This window comes from Priapulus caudatus, unplaced genomic scaffold (assembly GCF_000485595.1).
Source record: "Priapulus caudatus unplaced genomic scaffold, Priapulus_caudatus-5.0.1 Scaffold2302, whole genome shotgun sequence".
Taxonomy (NCBI): Eukaryota; Metazoa; Priapulida; class Priapulimorpha; order Priapulimorphida; family Priapulidae; genus Priapulus; species Priapulus caudatus.
This window is the reverse complement of record NW_014579363.1, coordinates 23432-35457: the sequence shown is the minus strand read 5'-3', so window position 1 is coordinate 35457 and position 12026 is coordinate 23432.

Sequence of the window (12026 nt, the reverse complement as noted above, 5' to 3'; positions counted from 1 at the left end):
AACACTTGGCGAACACGGCTTTCCTATGTAATATAGTTCGCTTTTTCAATATAGACACGGCGTTTTAATTCACTGTTTGAGATTGTCAGACGTACGCCGTACGTGTGTGTGTATATGTGCCGCGCGTGCTACGCAGGCGGGATCCCTATAGTACGCGATCGATCAAAAACCGCCGCCGCGTCAAAAGCGCCGCGATGAAAGCCGCGGCGATGAAAGCCGCCGCGATGAAAGCCACCGCGATCAAAGCCGCCGCCTGCGTCAATATCGCCAGCGTTTTCCAGTGGTCCCCTCCCACAGGAAAACGTTCTACCTCTGCTTCGGTGGCTGGTATGACGTCATCCCCCCTGAAATCTCCACAATTCTTCACTCCCCCCCTGAAATCCCCACACTACTCTCTCTCTCTCTCTCTCTCTCTCTCTCTCTCTCTCTCTCTCTCTCTCTCTCTCTCTCTCCGGAGATTACCGTGGAAATTTACCGTGGAAAAGTACCGTGGATTCTTGCTCGCCAGCTCGCCTGTTAGCATCGCTACAGTACGACGGTGAACGGTGAAATGGGGAACCCGCACGCACGCACGCACGCATGTATGTAAGAATAGAGTCGATGGCTGTCAACCGTCTGTCGCTATATATCTCGCAAAATAAACACGCCAGAAACTTGATCTTCTAAACGAATGTGGACCCGTAGGTGGGTTATAAGATTCCGGCGTCAAAAATTCTAAACCTTAGAACCGTTATGATCAACGCGTCACGCGCGATCAAAGCCGCCGCGGCACGCGTGACCTTTGGGCTCGTTTTATGAAGTAGCCGCAGCCCAGGCTCTGCGACTGTTTCACGTGTATGCTATGTTCAGTGGTATGCTAGGGGCACACTAGCTCTAGCCCGCGTACAGTTGCCGCAGGCGTACATAGCCTGCGGCAATTGTACGCGGGCTATAGTACTAGAGCTAGGGGCACACGAGCGTATTTTTTCGCCCAATCGCGACGATTAAAATCGCCAGCGAATTTATACGCCCGATCACGAAGGGGCACACGTAGCGAATTTGAGAGCGTACGCGTACGCCACTCGACGGATCACATGATATCAACAACACGTCCGATTGGTTTATTCGCTCGACAAAATACGCCGGACACGGGCAGACGAGCGAATTTGACAGCGGATCGATCCGCCGGCGTAAATAATCGGCCGAAAATATCTAACATTTTTTATACGGGCGATTCGTACGGGCGTACGGAATCGTCGTCGACGTGAACGGGCACACTGGCGAATTTTTCGAGCGATTTTAAAATTTGCTGCGATCGGGTGAAAAAATACGCTCGTGTGCCCCTCATACTACGTAGAAAACGTAGGTCAGAACTGTTTCACTTCTCGCCAACGACGTTCTGTTTATAATACATAACCATAAAAGGTGGTGTCGCGAGCTGCCCTTTTCGATGACCTTTGAAAACGATAAAAAATTAGTCATAAATATCGCACGATCGCGCCCTGGCTCCTAGGGTGTTAGGAGTATTTATATCGTGCGCGCAAGGGAGGATTTTCAGGCAACTTTTGGCGTAGCAAATAAAGCGTGCGTTGGCCAATGGAAAATTGCCAATGGAAAATTGGGCTACCACTTTTCATTTTGGGCCAGTAGAAATAAATTTCTGGTGGCCCAAAAAAAATGTTGGGCCAGCCTTCGGCTGACCCGAGTCTCAAGCACTGGTTAGGGTTAGAATTAGGGTTAGGGTTAGGGTTAGGCACATTGGTTTTATTGGGACCAATGTTCTCTATCCTTGGGCCACTAGTGTAGTAGTACTAGTAGTAGTAGTAGTACGTCGGCCCAGATTAGTATTACTATGCCTATTGCTCATAGGGTCTATGTCCCCCAGGGTACTGCCGGAACGTACCCTGGTAATGGATAGAGAACATGGGTCTCAATAAAACCAATGTGCCTAACCCTAACCCTAACCCTAACCCTAACCCTAACCATAACCCTAACCTATTATATTGATATTGATGTAAATGACATTGGTTTTATTGGGACCCATGTTCTCTATCCTTGATCCCTGGTAACTATCTAGCTGATATGGTTAGGGTTAGGGTTACGCCTAGTAGGCGTAGGCGACTCCCTAGACGTCATGCAGCCCTCGTGCATCAGCACGAAAACGCCGCATAGCAGCCGCCAATACAACTAACCTGCACTATCCTGAACACTTTTCTCGAGTCCCTTCAGGGTATAGGAAAAACGGCCGCGCAAACGTCCACCGAGAGTTCTGTTCATAGCACGAGAGTTTTGAGTAGCCACGAAGCTAGGGCACGGCTCGAAATGGTCTACGGAATCGAAGCCATTCTACATGAATTCACATAAAGGTTTCCACACGGGATTCACTGCAAGCCTCACAAGGCGACGGCAGTAGACTTATAGGTGAGGGCGGCGCTACGTGACAGATCAGTAGTCACGTGACCACCAGCAGAACGCCGGTGAAAACAACACGATCGCGTCACTGGCGCCCATAGATTACTGCATAACACGCACACGAACTCGCACACGAACTCGCACACACAGTGACACACTCACACGCGCACGCGCGCACACGCACACAAACACTCGCACACACAGTGACACACTCACACGCGCACGCGCGCACACGCACACAAACACTCGCACACACAGTGACACACTCACACGCACACACGCACGCATACGCACACGCACACACACACGCGCACATACAAGGACACACAAACACGCACGCGCTCACACGCACGCAAGCGCACACGCACACGCACAGGCACACGCAGTGACACACTCGAACGCACACGCACACGCACACGCACACGCACACGCACACACACACGCACACGCACATGCACGCACACGTACACACAGTGACACACTCACACGCACACGCACACACGGTGCACACGCACACGCAGTCGCACACACAGTGACACACTGACACGCACACGCACACACACGCACACACAAGGACACACAAACACGCACACGCACGCACGCACACGCACACCCACTCGCACTCTCACACACAGTGACACACTCACACGCACGCACGCACGCTCGCACCCACACACACACGCAGTTATAAAATAGTAGTTACCTGTGACGAAATCATCAGAACAAATAGTGGAGAATTTCCACACACACACACAGATGCACGCACACTCAATCGCACACACAGTGACACACTCACACGCACGCATACGCAAACGCACATGCACACACATGCACACACAAGGACACACAAACATGCACACGCGCACACGCACGCACGCACAAGCACGCACACGCACATGCAGTGACACACTCGGACGCACACGCACACGCACACACAAACACGCACGCACCAGCACATGCACATGCACATGCGCGCACACGCACACACACTCACATGCACACGCACACGCACACGCACACGCACACACAGTGACACACAAACACGCACACGCACTCGCACACACAGTGCCACACTGACACGCACACGCAAACGCACACACAAGGACACACAAACACGCACGCGCGCACACGCACGCACGCACGCACACGCACTCGCACACACAGTGACACACTCACATGCACGTACGCACGCACGCACGCACGCACACACGCAGTTATAAAATAGTAGTTACCTGTCACGAAATTATCAGAACAAATAGTGGAGAATTTTGACGGACTCCAGTGCGTACCATTTACATTTACTCATTTACTCATTTACATTCAATTACCAGTCAGCCACTTATGACTTATCACGCCTCTCTGGACTCTTATGTCATTTTGGCAGCTCAAAAAAAATTATTTTGTTATCTGTGCAATATATATGATTGTGACAACCTACTACTACACAAGTTTTCGGCATATATGCAAGGAAATGAATATGCTTTTGGTTTGGAAATGGGGTATTGCATGTGTAAGCTGACGGAGACAGGCTGTTGTTTTCACCGGCACAGCTGGTTGCTAGGTTAAGAAAGTCCCGGATGTGGGAAAGTTCCCGTATGTCCGCCCTAACCTATGACCACCGCCCGGGGTTGACTGCTCCCCCCCATCGCGTCTCGTTCCCCCCTGTGTCCTGCGCCGGTGGCTCATCATATGACGCACGGTTATGGCCTGTAGGAACGTGCCTCAGATGAGTGTAGCACATATGCTGTCCGATAGATGGCGCCACTAGTCGACAAAAATCCATGGTTAGGTTGACTGTTTGTGCTTTTAGGGATAGGGTGACTGTTTGTACTTGTGTGTGGCTGCAGCGCATGCGTAGTGTAGGACGTTTACGCATTAGTGGTAGGGACAAAATAGACGCGCACGGCTAAGGCCCGTAGCAATGTGCCCCACATGAGTCTAGCACATATGCCGGCCGATAGATGGCGCCACTAGTTTACAAGCCTTTATCCAGCGTGGCCCCCCAAATTGGACACTGTTCGCTGGGAGCTATGCATCCGTGCACCGGCCTATGGATTTGGCGCACGGATGCATAGCTGCCAGCGCCCGATACTATCGTAGCACGTTCCCGCGGTCGCGTGCGCCTCGCCGCGGAACTGCGCGCAACATCCGCGCTCGGCGGTCAGGATCAACGCCTCCTTTGTGCATCGCCTCCCTAGTATCCGGTCTCTCCTCTGGACTCGTTAGTGGAGTAGGCGAAGTACGGTCCGGCATATTACTATTAGATAGTAGTATTTAGTACCAGGGTACGTTCCGGCAGTACCCTGGGGGACAGAGACCCTATCAGCATTACTATTAGTATTACTATTAGGCAGTGGCGTAGCCAGGATTGTTTAAAGGGACAGTAGCCTCACAGGCACTTGAAGCGTTTCAATAAAATATAATGCTAAATAAATACGAAATCTATTTGACTACCAAATTCTTAATGTGTTCTATACTCTCTTTCACCTATTATTGCCGACAGTTTCCTGTAAATTCCGTCCAAATCCTCTATGTACACACGCTACCTGCCGCCATGGCTGCCGCGTGCACACTGACACTTATATATATAGCAGGTAGGAAAGCGTGCTGCCAAAATTCGCTCGACGCTTGCTGGATTTCACACGATTACAACACAAATACTCAACCATCCTACTCCATTTTTGTTTCGACTTCAAGAACAGTGTTCACTTGTTATAAAAACATACCCGTGTCTCTGTTCGTAACTGAGCTGTGTCACGCGAAATCACGCAAAGACACAAAATTATCGCGTTCGCTCCCTTTGCCCAGTAAATGTAAATGGCTGCCAGTACAGGGCTATATAGACTGGGACTCGCTCCCATTTCGATTACCCATCGAGTGACTCAGCTAAGCCGAGAGGTGGGAGCAAGTGCCAGTATAAGGGCTATAGGTGGCGCACTGCTTTCCAACTCCCGTACGAGCCTCGCCATTGGCACGTTGCAAAAATGTTGCGGCGCAAGAATGAGGTCACGAAGAGCGCCGGTGGTCGTTTCCCGATTCTGACAGACATTTACATTTACTGGGCAACGTTAGCGAACACGAGAATTTCGTCAGTCTTTGTGTGATTTTGCGTGACACAGCTCGGTTAGGCCAAAACAAAATATAGGTGTGGTTACGGTTTCCCGACCTACCCTATTTATTCCCAGCCAGTGTTTGCCACTGAGCAGAAAAAGCTGTAAGCCTGCAGGGCCTATAGCTCCTAAAAGCTGCAGGCCCGCCAGCAAAGTTGTAGGCCTACCAGCAAAGTTGTAGGCCCGCCAATTTTGGAGCAAATTACAGTAATAAAACAGCATATCATGTTCTTCCTTGTGTTTATTAGTCATTATCAATGTCCATAATCATAATCCCTCTGTTTTTCCTTCCTTTCATCGGATGAATTAATGTTTATGCTTCTTTACCGGGGGCTCACAATTAAGGAAACGCCACATCGTTGTTATATGTAGCTCCTTAGTAATGCACAAAGGGTCGTTGTCGTAACAGGTACTACAGATATGTACCCGAGGTACTTTTAGGTTGTTTAGTATTATCAATTTATCAGGGTTCTTGTTAACTTTTGACAAAGCAGACCTGTAATTTGACAATGAATAGCAGGTAACTGTTTTTCCGGCACGGACGGTAGGGCGAGCGGCGAAGGCGTCGTATTCGTAGACTCGTAGACGTCTGTATTCGTCGGTAGCGTGTACAGCAATGGCTAAATGTCATATTATCGCCCACCCTGCGATCCGACATGTAGGCGGTGTACACAGTGTCACGGATTAGGGTAAAAAAGTTACTTGCCGCAGGACAAGTAACTTTTCAGAAGTTACTTGTCCTGCAGAATTGTTACTAGTCCGACATGGGTGGATGGTAAGGATGGCCAAGGGATCACCACGGCGGCCTAGTGTCAAATCATAACTGTAATCAAGTATTTGTACTAATCTGTATTAAGCATTTGTACTAAGGCCTAAAAAAATAAATGATGTGTTTCCGAGAACGGTCTTGAAAAAATTAGGTAGGGTAGGTAGGGATTTTTTTTTTATTAATTTTTTTATTAAGCCGATCGATGTGTGCAATTTTTCGGACGTATTACTACCAGCGTTTCACTACCAGTAGTATATACTGGACAACGTTGTTCCTAGGACATTGTATACAAAATGTCAGTGGTCCTGCCGCTTGCATAAATCGAGTTTCACCTGTACTGCAGTGAACAGGGACATCAACAATACCGCCGATAGGAGATCGACGCTGTTCGAGCTGCGTAGACAACTGGGTTGTGATTGTTGGGTCAAAATACGTCGATATACATTGCATCTAACTGAAAATGTTTGATTGTTTTTTGTTTTGTTTTTTATTGACATAACACATATTGACATATCAGATTTTTTTTATTTTTTTGATAAATTTTAATTTTTTTTTGGAAAATGAAAAAAAAAATAGGGTCGGCCCCTATTTGCTAGGTAGGGTCGGGTTCTCGGAAACACATCTTTTTTTTTAGGCCTAATGTTAATGAAGAATTTATTGTTGCCATTCCATTGTTCCATAGTTAAGATGATTTATATTTCAATCTTTATTAACAGAAAATGCAAAATCAAGTTGCCTAACATTCTAGTAATTTATTTAATCAAAATTTAAAATTTGTGCCACGAGTGAGCCGGCGCCAATCAAAAAACAAAAATCAAAAACAAAAATCTAAACTAAATCTAACTGAAATTGTTACTCGTCATCGGCGATAGGGTGTGATTTGGCCACTTGTCCTGCTGAAAATCACTCGTCTCGGACGACCGGACGGAGCGCAATGCTATCGTGACAATGGGTGTACACAGTATGATTTTGATCATTTTTGCCGAGACATCTCATCCGATTATGCTGCTATCCGTGGCTATACTCGCCTGTACGTTGCCTCTTCTTAAAAAAGACTTCCAGGGAGGTCTGTCTTTTCCCCGAAGAGTCCATGCTTGTTCGCGGCGGGTAAACTGGTAACGCGCGCGCTTTGCTGAGTTTGTTTGGAAACGGCACTTTGATTGGATCTCGCCTATACGACACCCACATCAAATTGCTTCAATGTATGAAACTTCGCTTGTCCTGTGTGTCCGCACGAGGGTAAACAAACTCGCCGGCGACCCGCCCGTGCACAGAGTTAGTCTTGGGTTGGAAGTATTTAAAATAAACTTCGTTTTTTCAAATATGGATTAAATATTTTACCGCCTTTAGTGGCGAGTTTCTCTCAAATTGATAGCCGGTAACCAATTGCGTGATAGGCGGTAAAAATAACCGGTTAGCGCGCTCTTAACGACGAACCGCTGGATTATGTTTATATTTTTATATGAGGTATGTTTAGGGTTAGGGTTAGGGTTAGGGTTAGGGTTAGAGTTAGAGTTAGGGTTAGGGTACACTTCTGTAGTGCAAGTCTGGTACACTTTGTGTATACATATATGTACCTCGGGTACATATCTGTATAGTACCTGTTACGACAACGACCCCTTGAGCCTTAGTAACTACGACTCTCTACTTTGACAGCAGAGAGACAGACTGGTAGTCTGGTACACATCGGCGACTTCTATGGGGTCTGGGGGCCAGAACATTTTTGAAAATGACCCTGAGATGCAATCTAGAGCCATTTCAGGGTACTCCAATAGCTTACAACTAGCAACACTTTTTGGTGGAAAAGGGAAAAATTATGTAAAATTTACCTACTGTAAAATTTTGATGGGCACTGGGGAATTCCGTCTGTGTTGAGTGTGTCCAAAGTAAATGTATTTTGTAGACATACAAGCTCTTACGCAGGGAAGCTTTTATTTAGCTACACCCTGTATAAAATCTATATAGTTTTTCCAAACGATAAAAACAATATGACTTGGTTAAACTTGAGCGGTGCGACGAGGCTGTACTGCTGTTTACATGACTAGTAAGTAATACGCCGTGCTTTGCAGCTACAGTGACTTATGTAATATGACATGTGTGTTAAAACTTGAGACAATTATTATTATTTACTGTATAATTCAACATGATATATTACCTTCATCTTCTTAATATTATTTTAAAACAGTATACTGATCGTTTGAATAACTAACAGTGATACTTTATTGTTTACATCCAAACGTGAAATGCGCGGGGATGTGAGAATTACTCCACAACCTAGCGCACGTGAACAGTGAGCGTGCTGCATGACCCGTGCACATAAATAAACCCTGGCCAACACAATGTAAGGTTCACTACCACTGGCCAAAAGTAAGCTCCACCCACTTCTTATCGATTTTTGGTATGCCAACGCTGCTACTGGATTCAGGAACTTGTGCTAACCTGTGCGTCCGAACATCCCACGCACGTTTCTTGAATGCCAACTAAAGTTGATTGCAGTGGGCGAACGCATTGTTTACATGTATGTCACGGTTTATCACGGATTAGTTTTCAAATAAATACCCCTGGAAGTTAATATGCATGAACAGATTTCTACAGGTAACAGTTTCTCAGTGTTTCGAATTTTCGGTGATCAAATAGCTGCAGGATCAGCGGGCCTGTTTTATTAAGAAGCTGTAGGCCCGGCATCGAAACTGTCGGCGGCGGGCCGACGGGCCGACGTGAATTTCGAACACTGTTCCCAGCGACCCTAAACATTTTATTGTCAATTTTAGTAAAAAGTAAAAAAAAAAAAAAATTTGAATTGGACAGTTTCTGCTTCAAAAGGCACAACGCACATCCTTCGGACATAGTTCATAAATAAAATATTTCAAGAAAATAAAATGTTTTCCCTACCTACCTACCCTATTTTTTTCCGGCATGTAACGGTAACCACACATATATTTTGTTTTGGTCTTACGAACAGAGACACTATGTTTTTATAACAAGTGAACACTGTTCTTGAAGTCGAAACAAAGATGGAGTAGAATGGTTGAGTATTTGTGTTGTAATCGTGTGAAATCCAGCGAGCGTCGAGCGAATTTTGGCAGCACGCTTTCCTACCTGCTCAGGGTTCTCTCCAGGATGAAATTGAAACAGGGGGAGGGGGAGGAAGGAGGGGAGAGGGAGGGAAAACTAGGGCCTGGTTGAATCACTGGCAGCAAGAACAAGTCTGCACCTGCATGCAGCTACAACACACACGCATCTATTGACTATATATAGTTATATATAACTACTATAACAACTATAGCTACTATAACAACTATAACTACTATAACAACTATATAATATTAATAACGTTGTTATATAGTCAATAGATGCGTGTGTGCTGTAGCTGCAGGTGCGGACTTGTTCTTGCTGCCAGTTGGTCGAATGGGAATTCTTGCCGAGGTGGCCCCTCAATTGCCAGTAGCAGCAGCGCCTCCAAAGCTGACTCACTCAGCCTGTTCCTCGTAGCCATTCTCATTAAAAAAATTTTTATTTTTAATTGGGGCGGAAATATTTTAAACGTGGCGCAACGATTGAAACGGGGGGGGGGGGAGTTTTCCCAAACGGGGCCGGCCCGCCCGGTTTGCGCAACGTAGGAAGAAGCCTGCTGCTATGTATATAAGTGTCAGTGTGCACGCGGCAGCCATGGCGGCCGGTAGCGTGTGTACATAAAAGATTTGGACGGAATTTACACGAAAATGTCGGCAATAATAGGTGAAAGAGAGTATAGAAACATTAAGAATTTGGTAGTAAATAGAATTCGTATTTATTTAGCATTATTTTATTGAAACGCTTCAAGTGCCTGTGAGTAGCCTCTAGGATTTTACTGCATACAACTGTACTTACTGTATAACAAATCGTCTATACCCACACGTATTTGTTACCAGATACCTAATTTAATTGTTATAATTATTTACACATCAACGCTACGAAATTTGAACCGCGCTATGCCACCCCGGCATTTGAACTGCCACCCCGAAAAAGTTGCGTATTTGACAATTTATTTTGCAGGTTACAGAACCGAGGGCTAATCACAAAAGTGCAATTATATTTATACCTAAATGACTATATTTGCTATTCAGGATTTTTCATGGACAGATAGCCCAGAATTTAAATGGTTTTATATTAATCCAATACTGCTTTTTTCTTAAAGCATGATACCTATAATGTGGAAAAATAATAAGCATAAGATAACTTTTCAAAAATTTATTACAAAATCAACGGTCTGAAATGGCATACTCAGATGGGACGTACAAAATGCTGTGTGTCTACGTTACGTAAACAAATCTGTCCCAGAAATTGTTTATTTGTGTCATCCCACGATTTATTCATTTCCGTGTGGCAAAACATTGGACACACTTCATGTACAGTTGTTACAGAAAATAGGCATTAATTAGAGTCAAACATCACGCTAGACTGACGACTATCCAAGATTTTTAGGATCACAATTATTGTTTACGTAACTTACCAATTTCACGTAACACTGGGACAGATTCCAATAACACGTGTGTCTATCCGCTTCCCACAACATCCGGCAGTGAAATGAACTTGCGAGGTTGATAGTGCCCGTATCACTATGTTGATGACGTATGCATACATTAACATAGTTTAGTCAAAACAGCCAATTCACACTGGGGTCATAAGGTTATATTACGTAACACACGAAAATGGGACAGATACGATGACTTGACTCTTACAAATGGATTTTAACTGGTCACATGACAGTTCATTGACAAGTTTGTAGACACCAGAGAAGGAACAATGTTGGCAACATATTTAACGTGTTTCACTTGGGGATTGGGTGCAGCAGAATTTGTTGCGGTGTTATTTTGTCTAGGGGACAGACCGTTACGTAAACAGCAATATTTTCATCGGTCTGTTTTTATCAACAACGAGACAAAATTCTCAACTAAAACATATAAATCATTCCCAGAGTTCATAGTCTTCAAGATTATTTATTTGCAACAATGAAAAGAAGCGTAATAATCATTTAATTTCCTTCTAAATGTAGCTATGATAGTAATGTCCATTTGTGGACTAGGAAAATAAGGGCGTCTGTGATACTTGTGCTGTAAATAAAAGCAATATACCAATGGGAATATGCCAAGATGTTGAAGGTAGGGGTCAAAGGTGAAGAAGTGTAAAAGAAGGGAACACTTCCTCCTTAACTTAAGGTATAGGGAGGAAATGCAGAATTGCGGCACAAATCTAAACGGCTCGACCTAGGCTCGTGAAAGTCAGTGTATAGCATCATGGTAGGAGAAGCCATCACTGTGCCGAAATTGGAGGTCACAGGTCAAAGGTCAATGGGCACAGGGCAGATTTTAGACATTTTCTGAGGACATGGTCTGACGGAGCGATTGGAAAACTTTTTTGTTTCAGCGGTGGGTGACCTAGCATTTTTATGGCTTTATTGAAAAGACCATGAAATGTGCTTTCTGCTGACATGCAAAGAGCAAGTGTCGGATAACCTTTTGACCCTAAAGAGGCGGGTTAAACATGGATAAATTTGTTTACTGTTAGAAAGAATTTGACTGCCGGGTTTGCTAGTAGAATCTATACATGCCTGGATGTATGAGGCTACAATGTCACAGTGAAAATTTCAAAAGCTAAATTTGGTTGAAGAAGGTTTATGCTCCTTAAATCGTATAATTTCTATCGCATTCTGTACTGTCAGTGTGTTACATGTAACGTATGCCACTGCCAGTGCCAGTGTATCTGGTGGTGGTACT